This window comes from Aethalodelphis obliquidens, unplaced genomic scaffold (assembly GCF_003676395.1).
Source record: "Aethalodelphis obliquidens isolate GAN/ISIS:26980383/991018 unplaced genomic scaffold, ASM367639v1 scaffold20, whole genome shotgun sequence".
Lineage (NCBI taxonomy): Eukaryota > Metazoa > Chordata > Mammalia > Artiodactyla > Delphinidae > Aethalodelphis > Aethalodelphis obliquidens.
The window spans coordinates 26333566-26347454 of NW_020837964.1; the positions used below are offsets into that span (position 1 = coordinate 26333566).

Genomic DNA, 13889 nt, shown 5'->3' on the forward strand with positions numbered 1-13889 from the left:
AGCTGCCTCCAGGTGGCGGCGCCGGACCTCCGAAGTCGCTGCTGTCCAGCCCCACCACCCGGAAGCCCCGGTGACAGGATTGCCAGTACCTACCACATACGATGGGTTAAATATGTCCACTCCTTTGAACTGCTGCTTGGATATGGTCTTGTTGAAGATGAGCCCTCCGAAACTGGGGAGAGACAGCAAACGATTAGAGTGGACGCTTGCCAATCTTCTCCACGCAGACCGCCAATCAGCAGAGCGCTTTCCCGGCTCCCTGGCCCAGCTGGTCTCCCCAGTGCCCTCTGCACCCCACACATGCATTTTCCCCTCTGTTCTGAGTCTAACCTGTTCCAAAAAGCCCATCTGAAAACCCAACGAACCCTTTCTGAGGCCACTTAGCTGGCTGGGCTCTGCCTAGTGATAGCCTGCGAGCTGCTCTTCAGCAGGACGCCGAACCTGCACAACGTCTCCCGCCCCTCTACCCCGTTCCCGGAAGCCCCCACCCCAGAACCTGGCCCCACCAGCCCCTGTGCTTTAGCAAAGGCCTGGAGCCCAGTAGCTTCTAGAAGCAAAGACACCTCGACCACAGCCTTTCCTCCCCAAGAGTCAGTCGGGAAAGCACATCATAAGGGACTGGGGTGGCCCCGGTCAGCGTCCACGAGCAGAAAGGGGCCCCAAGGATGGGTCTGGAGGGCAGAAAGCCTGGGCTCGGCTGGAGGCCCCAGGGCCCTGGGGCACTAATCCCTCAGCATTGTAGGTCCCACCAGCGGCCGTGCTGCGGAAACACGGCGTCCACAGTGCCATCGCCTTGAGGCCAGCTAAGCGAGGCCAGGCCGGCAAGAGCGTCAGCAGCAGGAGAGCAGGGCCCCGGGCGCCAGGGCTGAGGCCGCGGCCGGTGCTCGTCCGCTGTCACCAGGCTCTGCTCCTCAGGCCCCCGGTGCTGTGGCCGCCATAAACAGCGCTGCCCCTCGGAATATACGAAGTCCGGGGTTCTGGGGGGAAGAGCAAAGAGCATGGCGAAGGCGCCGCGAGCATAGCGAAGACGCCGCGTCCACTGCTCACCCCACCCGGACCCAGAGGCGTCGCCACACCCTTGCGCCCGCGCGCGCACCTGCTGACGACCATCCTCAGAACTTTCCCACCCGAACTTCAGGATCTTCACGACGGGCAGGTTCTGCTTGGCGACGAGGACCCACACGGGGGTCAGGGCCGCGAAGCCAACGCAGACCAGCGGCGTCAGATACTGACTGTGTAGGGCGGGGTGGGGGGCGGTAAAGGGGCGCGTGGCTGGTGGCGCCAGAGCTCACAGAGGGGCCCGGGCTGTGGTCTGGGTGGCAGAGCTGAGAGGTGGGTGGGGACCCTGGGCACCGCAGGCCCGAGGAGCAGCTTACGTCCCCATCAGTCTGGTGGGCCGTCCCCCACACGTCTCAGAGAACCTCTTTCCTATCAGGCGGCTGGAAGGTTTCCTTTCACCTCGGTTCCCGCCACACCCGCCTTTTCTTCTCTTATGTCTTTGTGACTTTCCTGACACACTTCCCTCCTCTGCCTCCTCTCCGCCCAACCTCATCGGTTCCACTTATGGGATCGTGACCGTGGCCAGCACCGCGTTCGTCACCTCGTGTGCCTGACTCTCCTGTTCTCAACGACCAACTCGGACGGCCCCGCAGGAGGTGGCAGACCAAGATACACGCCCTGCTCCTGAGGCCATCCCAGCGCCTGCGTTTCTCATAGGGCTCGGACCTCGTCCTGCTTTGCATCTACTCCTGTCCCTGTGTCACCTGCTCCAACCGGCGGGAGCCCGGAAGACCGACCTCGACCTGGATCGGCCACCGGAACCTGGGCGCAGGCCTGAGCCTGACACACGGGGCACACGCGGCCGCCTCGCCCCACCCACCCACCCCCGCCGCGCCCCGCCCCGCCCCGCCCCGCCTGCCTCCTACGCGCACGCAGAGCGAGTCACCGGCCTCGTGGAGAAATGTCCTCTGACCCCAGGCGCGCCCAGAGCAGGCTCGGGGGTGCGCACCCCTCTGCAGAGGCCGCAGGCCCAGAGTGCAGGCGTGGCTCCATGTCCCCTGCCCTTCTCCCTAGGAAACAATCGTGTCCCGTCCTTCTGGCCCACGGGCTCCCGGGAAGCTGCAGGGAAGGACCGGCCGCCACAGGCCATGTGCTCTACGGTGGGCGTTCAGGGCAGGAGGTGGGTCCAGGGGTTCTGCTAGTGTCCAACGCCCTGGAAATGGCATCCTGGAGAAGTAGGTACTCAGGACCAGTACCCTCCCAGCGCCGTGATACCCGCCTCCCCAGCTGAGGGCTTACCCTGCCTTAGTCAGGACTTACCTGACTGGTGCCAGGCCGGAGACCCGCGAGACCCCAGGGATAAACCACTGTCCAACTGAAAGGACGGGTGACCCAACACGACTCAACGTCTGGTGCATCGAGCGGAGACGTGGGGCTGAGCGCAGAGGGGAGGAAGGGTCTGGGGAGGCCTGAGACTCGAAGTTATTTTGCAAATCAAACTCGATAACTAACCCATGCACAAATCTCCTTTGAAATTATTTTGTTTGAAAAATAAAATAAGGTCATCTTATTTAAAAGAAAGGAAGAAGAAAAGGAAGGAGGGAGGGAGGGAGGATCTCACAAACAACCTAACCACACCTCAAGGAAAGAGAAAAAGAAGAACAAACTAAACCTAAAGTTAGGAGAAGGAGAGACTTCCCTGGTGGTCCAGTGGTAAAGAGTCCGCCTTCCAATGCAGGGGATGCGGGTTCCATCCCTGGTCAGGGAACTAAAGATCTCACATGCTGTGAGGCAACTAAGCCCGCCGGGCCGGCAACAGCCACTGAACTCTCCCGCCTCAACTAGAGAGCCTGCGAGCCGCAAACTAAAGAGGCCACGCTCAACAACTAGAGAAGAGAAAACCCGCACACCACAACTAGAGAGAAGCCTGCGCACCACAATGAAGAGGCCGTGTGCTGCAACGAAAGGTCCCGCATGCCTCAAGGAAGATCCCCGCGTGCCGCAACTAAGACCGGAAGCAGCCTAATTAATTAATTAATAAAAAATATTGCCCTCCCCAATGGGGGTGGGCATCATCCAATCCATTAAGGGCCTGAACTGAACAAAAATGTAAAGGAAGGGCAAATTAGCTTTTTGCTTGAGCTTCACCTTCTGCTACCCTCAGACATCAGCACTCTGGTCCTCCCGATATTCGCTTTACTGCAATGGTCTGGAACCTGATCTGCAATCTCTCTGAGGTATGCCTGTATTATTAAAATCTATTTTTTCCTTAAGTAAACACAGTTTGAAGCCAAGCATAAGGGTTAATAGGGGTTTGTGTAGATGTCCTTAAGTGGCTTGGCATTTTGTAAAGTTTTGGGGTGAATGGGCAGAGCACAGAGGATTTTTAGGGCAGTGAAGGTATTCTGTATGATACCATAATGATGGATACATGTCATTATACCTTTGTCCAAACCTGTAAAATGTACAACTCTAAGAGTGAGCCCTGATGTAAACTATGGACCCTGGGTGATTCTAATGAGTCAGTGTAGGTTCATCAATTATAACAAATGTACCACTCTGGTAGGAGATGTTGATAATGGGGGAGGCTATGTGTGTGGGTGTGCAGGGGTGATATGGGAAAATGTACCTGCTACTCAATGTTGCTGTGAACCTAAAACTACTCTAAAATGGTCTTAAATAAATAAATATGACATATATTTGACCCCAGAATACAGCCATTTTTATTCCAATTTATAATTTTTTTAAATTATTTCCTGGTAAAATTGCTTAATTCTCTTCCAAAAGTAAAATGGGGACTGCTCAGACTTTGCAGCGTCCTGCAGGGAGTATTCTAGGAAGCTACCACGAGATGGCAGCATCCGCCCACAGATGTTGCAACCAGCCTAGACCGTCTCTGCAACAAGGAACTACACGTGTTTGAGGAACCCTAGAGGGCCTGAGGCCTCACCATCTGTTTAGGGGGAAGCAGAGGATGCTGGCTCAGAAAACATCTGGTAGGGGGCAGTCCTCTCCACGCCTCCACGGGTACACACACACTCCTGCCCTCATTCACTCAGAAGGTCCTGTCACAATTCTATACAGTTGTGGCCATTTTAAACACACACACACACACACACACACACACACACACACACACACCCCACCCAAGATGTCCAAGCCCAGAAAAGGCCCCTTCCCACCAAATCTCAACGTTCAGAGGGCTCTTGCATCTGTTCCTTCCTTTCTATTTTAAACATAGACGTCACTGGAGATGCAGCACATTAAATAACAATTTCAGTGTCAGGATGCACCAGCCCCCAATGTCAACCAGGTCACCCTCGGTGTGGGTTGCACTCTGCAGAGCCAGGACCCGCAGGAAACCACAAACTAGGGAATCTCTGACGTCTGATGAGCACTCCCTGGTACCGTGAAGTAACTTCACTCCCTTTTTTCACTTCATGTAACTGATTTTCAGTGTGGTTTAGTCACGTCTCTGTGTTCGTGTACCACCTAGTGGTAGAAGAGAGATTCAAACCCAAATTTGTCTGATTTCAAACCCCCTTTTTTTCTACTATCACTTTATTGTAGTGTTTATCTACTTTATTGGAGCTTTTCCTACAATACTGGGTGGGGGGAAGAGAAAACAAGAATATCTGGCTCTCTGAAAAGATTTAGTGTCACTTGGGTTTTTTTTCTTTTTACAAATATAATTCAATAGAATTAAAGAATTTTGCCAAATGCTGAATGGAAGTTAAATGGTAGTTAAATGGAATGGAATGTGGAATTCTAGTCAACAAGAATTCTCAAGGTATTGCAGAAAAAGTTTTCTGTGACCACGATAGCACCTGAAATGCCTTATCACCACATAAAATTTAAGTTCTATGAAGAATGCCACACTTGTTCTCAAAATGTTCATAAACTGTGCATTCTTAGTTTGAGGTTAGATGTTATGTAACTCTGACCCAGAAGACTTTTCTATGCTACTGCTGGCCACAGGGCCATTATAATGAGCAAATCGATATAAGCGTAAGTCATATTAATAAAAGAATAAAGTAATTATCACACTCTCCTCTGCCTTGGTCAGACCTCTCCCAATGGTGCCAAGTTCTTGTTATGACATTTTATGATAGGTTTTGTCAACCTAAAGAATGGGTTTTGGGGCTTCCCTGGTGGCGCAGTGGTTGAGAGTCCGCCTGCCAATGCAGGGGACACGGGTTCACGCCCCGGTTCAGGAAGATCCCACATGCCGCAGAACGGCTGGGCCTGTGAGCCATGGCCGCTGAGCCTGCGCGTCCGGAGCCTGTGCTCCGCAATGGGAGAGGCCACAACAGTGAGAGGCCCGTGTATCGCAAAAAACAAACAAACAAAAAAAAAAAGGAATGGGTTTTGATGCCAAAAGTTATTATGATATTTTAGGATTGATTTTGTTAATAAGAGAAGAGAGAGCAGGATGGTCAGGGGCTCCAAGCCAGACATCCCCGGGGGTCCTCAGCTGTTTCTCCTGCCATGAACTGAGGAAGAAATGATTTAATAAGGGGGACATAGCACCTGTACTCAAATATGCAGGGCATTTGTTTTCTGGCTCTGGTGATCAATGCAGGCCTCTGAACAGAAGGCACACAGATAGAGTTTATCTCATGATAAGGAAGAGTACTGTCTCACCAAGTGCTGTCCCACAGTGGAATAGGTGGCTTGGGAAGGGCATCAATGTCTGATGAACCAGTGATACCCATAAGCAGAAAATCATTCCATATACGTGATGTACTGTGACAAACTCTAGACGCACAGTGGTGTTTCAGGTAGGCTTTGTCTCTGCCCTCACAGGGGCTTCACAGACAAGACAGACCAGAAAAAAAAAAAAAAAAAAACGTATCTAGTTTTAACTATAAAGTATGAAATGTACTATAATAAGAACAAGAGTGCAAAGGAGCCCATCCAAGGGGCCCCTGCCCCTGTCTCTGAGTACAGAGAAGGATTCCCAGAGAATGAGAATATGAGACTTAAATAGTGAATGAGAATTAACTGAATAAAGAAAATAGGAGAAAGAGAAGATTCTCCCTGAGAACAATGCTCCTTCCCAAATACAGTTCTCTGTGACCTCCTTCACATACGTGACCTTTATAAACACCAAGGAAAATAGCCTGTTGTTATGTTATCTATTGCTGCATAACAAGCCACCTCAATATTTTGTGGCTTAAAACAACCACCATTTATATGCTCATGATACTGCATCTTGGCTGAATTCACACAGGAACGTCTCCTGGCTCGCCTGGGCTCACTCCTGTGGCTATAATCTTCCTATAGCTCCACTGGGATGGACTGGCCAGATGGCCTCGGCAGGGGCACCTTGGTTCTCCTCCACAGCCTCTCACCCTCTAGAAGGCTAGAAAGAACTTCCTTACTCGGTGGTCTCAGGGCTGCATTCCAAGAGGGCAAAGGAGGACGTCTTAAGGCATCTAGGGGCCCAGGCTCTGGAACTCACATAGCATCATTTCTGCCACATTCTATTGGTCAGAGAATGTCATAAGGCCAATTTGGATTCAAGCAATAGGGAAACAGACTCTTCCTTTTGACAGGAGGAGCTACAAAATACTGTGGCTCTGTTTGTCAATCTACCATAAGTGTGGTGAGAAAACCCAAAGTGGAAGGAACTAGGGAAGATTCCAGAGAAGAGATGGAGCTTGAGCTCGGTCTTAAAGGATGAGTAAGATTTTGTCGAGGAGAGCAGAAGGAGTGCACAGCATTACAATGACGTGGAGGTGTCAGAGAACACAGGTGACCTGTTTGAAAAAGAACACAGGGATTGGCTCAGGGGACAAAATTGTGGGGAAAGACCCATCAGGAGAAGAGCAGCATCACACCTAGCACCGTCCCACATGCATGTGGCTGCTCATGATACGGTTAATAAATACTGACTGTGTCCAATCAAGGACAAGATCATGAAAGCCTCTATGGTAGATACAGGAGTTTGCCAAGAGAAAATTTTTTTTTTTTTTTTGCGGTACGTGGGCCTCTCACTGTTGCGGCCTCTCCCGTTGCAGAGCACAGGCTCCGGACGTGCAGGCTCAGCGGCCATAGCTCATGGGCCCAGCCGTTCCGCGGCATGTGGGATCTTCCCGGACCGGGGCACGAACCCGCATCCCCTGCATCGGCAGGCGGACTCTCAACCACTGCGCCACCAGGGAAGCCCCCAGGAGAAAATTTTTAATCAGGGGAGTTAGGCAATGAGAATTTTCCTTGCATATCCGAGATGTCGTTTCATAGACACTGCATAAATTAGCAGCCAAACTATTTTGTTCCTGTGGGTCTGGTCAAGACCTTTCATCATCTGGACTTTCTGTGGCCCCTGACTTGATTATCTGTGTGAATTCTGGATCTTTCTTTTGATCACATCCATTCACTCAGAGTAGAGGAGAGATGTAATGTCCTCAGCAAGCTGCAGAGACCCCATCTGACATGAAAATGGACACTGGAACAAGAGGACCATGATGAGAGCAGGTATGAAGGCATAGGGCTAACGTCTAATCCAACACACATTATCTCCCTCCAGTTGGATTCACACAAGATTTTTTTTTTTTTTTTTTTTGCCTCGATCAGTAGAAAGGAGATATTTTATTGCTAAAAGGCTGGAGAGAGAAAGAAGTGAGATTGAAATTCTGGAACTAATCAACTCTGGCAAAGCCCTAATAGTGGTAACTTGCGACTACAGTGGTAGATTGCCCAGCGTCACATGGATCAAATGATTTAAGCCACTAAGAACACAGAATAAACATTTTCTCATATCTGTGGTTGCTCTGTGAGCAGGACCTTACATGACGCACGATGAAAGTGTAGTCATAAAAGACGACGTATTATTATTGTATGATTCCTTTTACGTGAAAGGCCCAGAGGAGGCAAATCTATAAAAACAGGAAGTAAATTAATGGTTGCCTATTACTGTGAGGAGTGAGGAGAAATGGAGGGTAGCTGCTAAAGGACACAGGGTTTCTTTGGGGGATGATAAAATGTTCAAAATTTGATTGTGTAACGGAGCAGGACCCTATGGGGCCTTCCTGGGACAGACCCTCCCCCCCACTCCCCAGCACGTGCTCTGCCTGCCTCTTTTTTTTTTTTAATATTTATCTGTTTGGCTGCCCTCGATCTTAGTTGCGGCACGGTCTTAGTTGCGGCACGCAGGATCTTTAGTTGTGGCATGTGGGATCTAGTTCCCTGACCAGGGATCGAACCCAGGTCCCCTGCATTGGGACCGTGGAGTCTTAGCCACTGGACCACCAGGAAAGTCCCCTGCCTGCCTCCTGTTTGTAGAAAAACTTTAGCCTCCTAGGGCTTCCCCAAGTTCCAAAGAATAAATTTAATCAGAGAAGTGAGAAAATGCAGGAACAAAGGAAAGCAGTCAAGCAAGACAAAATAATAATAGTTTAGCCGTTAAACAAAGTCAAGGCCCTTCCGTTCCTCTTCAAGGGCTATAGATAATCTTCTGAGCCAAATCCTTTGAGCTGTTTTGCAGATACTGAAACCCCCACCAGGTGGGAGAAGTTATCTGCGTGCTGCCCACAAGCACGTAGACCCCAGACCAGCTGGAACCAGAAGGTTGATGATGTTGACTCCCTGTTACCTCACCATCAACCAACCAGAAGAATGTCCATGAACTGATCACATACCCTGCAACCCTCTCCCACACTCTATCTTTAAAAATCTTTCCCGGAAAGCCTTTGGGGAGTTCGGGCCTTCTGAGCATTAGGTGCCTGGACCCCTTGCTTGGTTGGCCCTGCAATAAATGCTGCACTTTCCTTCACCACAACTCGGTGTCAGTAGATGGGCTTTACTGTGTGCAGCTGAGCACACCCAAGTTTGGTTTGGTAACAATTGTGGTGATGGTTATAAAACTCTGTGAATACACTAAAAATCGTCAAACTGTACACTTTAAGTGGGTGAATATATGGTATGTGAATGATATATCAATAACGCTGTTCCAAAAAACTAAGTTAAATTAAAGAATAAACTCTCTTTTCATGCAAATCCCGTCATTTGGAGGCTGGCTGGCAACCATCCTCTAATCTAACCTTTATGCTCAGTAAGTCTTTTCAAAATCAAGGGGAGATATGGGACCTCCCTGGCGGTAAAGTGGTTAAGACTCTGCACTTCCACTGCAGGGGGCACAGGTTCGATCCCTGGCTGGGGAACTAGGATCCCACATGCTGCATGGTGTAGCCAAAAAAAAAGCAAAAAACAAGGGGAGATATATTCTCAAGGCAAAAATGAGTATAATAAATATATTCTGCTTCCTAATGGTGCCCTTTGTTTGTTTAGCCCAAAGGGAGCATCTATATAAATGCAGGTCAAGAATCCAAGAACTTGATAGCTATCAGCTGGAATTTACATCATCCAATTAATCTCAATGCTGGCAAAAACTGTCTTGTTTTGTTTTGTGGGGAGAAGTAGAATCTCTTGGAGGTGGGAAGAATTAAGACCTGTTGATTCAATGCATTTTGTGTTAAGTTTGCAAGACAGTGATGACACGTTCCCGGGCCTCAGGTTGACTACATTTTGCTAAAATAGGAAGGGATCTCTCAGGGACACACAGGTCTGGGGCTACTTGTGCTGCAGGGTGGATGCATCACTAAATTATCTTTCTAACAAAGGCAAATTACCTCCTATGTTGTACGAGACCCCGAAGACATTAGACGAATGAATCTAATGTCCAGCCAAGACTTGAGCTGAGAGTCAGCAGGATGGCACCTGCCAGAGGAGCCTCTTGAGTGGTCTACACAGACAAAAGGTGAGCATCGGCAACCGTGATCACATGTACCCCTCGGGAGGGCTTTCACACACCATGGTCTTATGTGATACTCTTCTCAGTCATTGCCAGGAATGATTTTAATTACATTTATCTGCATATGAGGAAACTGATGTTCAGAAACATCAGAATCATATAGTGGACAGGGCTTAGCTGTTGTAGACATAGAGCTCTTTGTTCAAATGCCTTAAATACAACGTATCAGCCCAATGACTTTTGGAAAGTTTTTACACCTGAGTTTCAGTCGCCTCATCTTTATAGTGATGATGATAATGCCTCTCTCATAGGCTTGTAAGAACTAGAGGAGAATTTATTCACACAAGCACATACACACATATGCACATATACACATACATGCACATGCACACACATACATACACACAGAATGTCTGGCGCTTCTAAAGAGTCTAGCAAGTGGTTATTAAACTGTGACCTCTGGAGTCTAACCACTTGGGTTAAAATGCCAGGCCTGCTATTTGCCAAAGCTAACATATGCAAGAAGCTTGGCTTCTCTGTGCCACATTTTCTTATCTATAAAATGGGGACACTAATAGCAGCTGACCCACAAGTTTGTTGTAAAATTTTAAGATGATAAAAAGCATATGAAGTCCATAATAAATAGTCAATAAATGATGGAGACAAAGAGGATAATGATTATAAGTAATGATTATCTTAACTCTGAAACAGTTTGTTCAGGGTCACATAACAGGTAAGGTGAAAGTGGGCTCCAATTCTAGGTCTTCTGACTTTAAATACTGATATTTTTCCATTACTAGAGAAGACCACAAAGTCAAGGGAAAGGGTGTGAAATATTTTCAGATCCCAAAGGGTCTTCGGTGGCAGAAAGGACGTCAGCAACATTCAAGAAACAATAAACTCTTCTTAAAAAATAGAATAGAAGGGAACACTTCCTAACTCACTGGATAAGACCAATATTGTTGCAGTGATTCCAAAGCTAGATAAAGACATGACAGAAAAAGAAAACTACAGACCAATCTCTTTTATGAATATGGACACAAAATCCTCAACAAAATACTAGCAAAGTGAATCCAACAGCATATAAAAATAATTGTATATGCTATAACCAAGTGAGATTTATCCCAGGAATATAAGATCAGTTTAGGATACAAAAACCAGTCAAAATTATATACCATATATAGAATAAAAACAAAAACCACATGAACATCTCAATAGATACATAAAAAGCATCTGAAAAATCCAACACCCTTTCATGATAAAAACATTCAACAAACCAGGAATAGAAGGGAACATACTTCTTCAACGTGATAAAGGACATCTGTGAAAAACCCATAGCCAATATCATACTTAATGTTGAAAGACTGAACGCTTTCCCCCTAAGGTCAAGAACAAGACAAGAATGTCCACTTATATCCAACATTGTACTGGAGGTACAACATCGTACCAGGGCAATTAGGCAAGGAAAAGGAATAAAGACATCCAGATCAGAAAGAAAGAAGTAAAATTATCTCTGTTTGCAGATGACATGATCTTACATATAGAAAACCCCAAAGAATCTGCTTAAAAACTATGAGCTAATAAACAAGTTCAGCAAGTTGAAGGAAACAAGATCAAGATATAAAAAGTAGTTGTATTTCTATACACTAGCAGTAAACAATCCAAAAATAAAATTAAGAAAAAAATTCTACTTGTAATAGCATCCAAAAGAATAAACTACTTAGAAATAAATTTAACTGAATAAGTGCAACACCTATACACTGAAAACTGCAAAACATTGTTGAAATTTAAGATCTAAATAAACAGAAAGAAATCACATGTTCCTGGATTAGGAGACTCAATATTGTTCAGAGAGCAATATTCCCCAAACTGATCTACCTGTTGTTCAACACAAGCCCTACCAAAATTCAGCTGGCTTCTTTGCAGCAATTGACAAGCTGATCCTAAAATTCATATGGAAATTTAAGGCACCCAGAATCCCCAAAACAATCTTGAAAGAGAACAAAGTTGGACTTTTTAGGGACTCACACTTAATTTCAAAACTTACTTCTAAACCACAGTAATAGAGACAGTAATGAAACAGGAGGGAAGGGGGCAGGGCACAACCTTTAAAAGAATGACATAGCCCAAGGACACGACATAAACTGATTAGACCGAACAGGTCCAAAATGGTGGACCAGTCGACTTCCACTAGACCTTGAGTCTCATTTAGCTTGCTGATGTGTTACTAGCTCATTGTAACACATCAGCAAGCTAAATGACACATACACAGGTGTCATGACAGTTCCAAGACCTACCATAAAGGTCAAAAAGTGGGTGGTGGCCCAATTTCTGGAAATTTCCACCCCTTCCCCAAAATAGCTGTAATACTCTTCCCACTCATTAGCCTATGAAATTACCCACCCCTATAAAAACTGACAACCCGGACTTCCCTGGTGGCGCAGTGCTTAAGAATCCGCCTTTCAATGCAGGGGACACAGCTTCGATCCCTGCTCCGGGAAGATCCCACATGTTGCGGAGCAACTAAGCCGGTGCGCCACAACTACTGAGCCTGCACTCTAGAGCCCACAAGCCACAACTACTGAGCCCGCGCACCTAGAGCCCATGCTCTGCAACAAGAGAAGTCACCGCAGTGAGAAACCCACGCACCGCAATGAAGAGTAGCCCCTGCTCGCTGCAACTAGAGAAAGCCCGCGTGCAGCAACGAAGACCCAACGCAGCCAAAAATAAATTAATTAATTAATTAAAAAAAAAAACTGACAACCCCATACCCTGGGGCCGCACTGGCCTTCTGTGATGGCCCACACTCTGTCTGTGGAGCGTGTTTCTCTCTAAATAAATCCACTTCTTACCTATCACTTTGTCTCTTACTGAATTCTTTCTGTGATGAGACATCAAGAAACTGAGCTTCATTAAGTCCTGAGACCAGGTGTGTGATCTCAGTGAAAAGACTGTGGGTTCAGGGACTTCCCTGGTGGCTCAGTGGTTAAGAATCTGCCTGCCAGCCACTATGGAGAATAGTATGGCGGTTCCTTAAAAAACTAAAAATAGAATTACCATATGACCCAGCAATCCCACTACTGGGCATATACCCTGAGAAAACCATAATTCAAAAAGACACATGCACCCCAATGTTCACTGCAGCACTATTTACAATAGCCAGGTCATGGAAGCAACCTAAATGCCCATCGACAGATGAATGCATGAAGAAGATGTGGTACATATATACAATGGAATATTACTCAGCCATAAAAAGGAATGAAATTGGGTCATTTGTAGAGACGTGGATGAATCTAGAGACTGTCATACAGAGTGAAGTAAGTCAGAAAGAGAAAAACAAATATCGCATATTAACGCATATATGTGGAACCTAGAAAAATGGTACAGATGAACTGGTTTGCAGGGCAGAAATTGAGACACAGAAGTAGAGAAAAGACATATGGACACCAAGGGGGGAAAGAGGTGTGGCGGGCGTGGTGTGATGAATTGGGAGATTGGGATTGACATGTATAAATGTGTATAAAATGGATGACTAATAAGAACCTGCTGTATAAAAAAATTAATTAAATTTTTTTTAAAAACGAATCTGCCTGCCAATGCAGGGGACACGGGTTCGAGCCCTGGTCCAGGAAGATCCCACATGTCGCAGAGCAACTAAGCCTGTGTGCCACAACTACTGAGCCTGTGCTCTAGAGCCCACGAGCCACAACTACTGAGCCCATGTGCTGCAACTACTGAAGCCTGTGCTCTGCAACAAGAGAAGCCACCGCAATGAGAAGCCCATGCACTGCAATGAAGAGTAGCCCCAGCTCACTGCAACTAGAGAAAGACTGCACATAGCAACAAAGACCCAATGCAGCCAAAAATAAATAAAATTTTAAAAAAAAGACTATGGGTTCAAGTCCCAATCTGAGTTGCATGGTTTCAGTGAGGTACTGACATAAAGATAGACATATAGATTAACGGAATAGAATTAAGAGTCCAGAAATAAATCCATACATCTATGGTCAACTGTTCTTTCAACAAGGATGCCAAGACCATTCACTGGGGAAAGAATAGTCTTTTCAGCAAACGATGCTGGAACATCTGGATAGCCACATGCTGAAGAATAAAGCTGGACCCCTACCACATACCA

At 46.9% G+C, this 13889-nt stretch overlaps 1 long non-coding RNA gene across 1 annotated transcript in view; it reads right to left on the minus strand.

Annotated features, from left to right (window-relative positions):
* LOC113627251 (uncharacterized) overlaps positions 1-13889 on the minus strand; it is a 122639-nt gene that overhangs the window by 100102 nt on the left and 8648 nt on the right. Inside the window, exon 2 of the long non-coding RNA XR_003435486.1 lies at positions 94-172. This is a non-coding gene — a long non-coding RNA (uncharacterized LOC113627251). The remainder of the gene's footprint in view (positions 1-93; positions 173-13889) is intronic.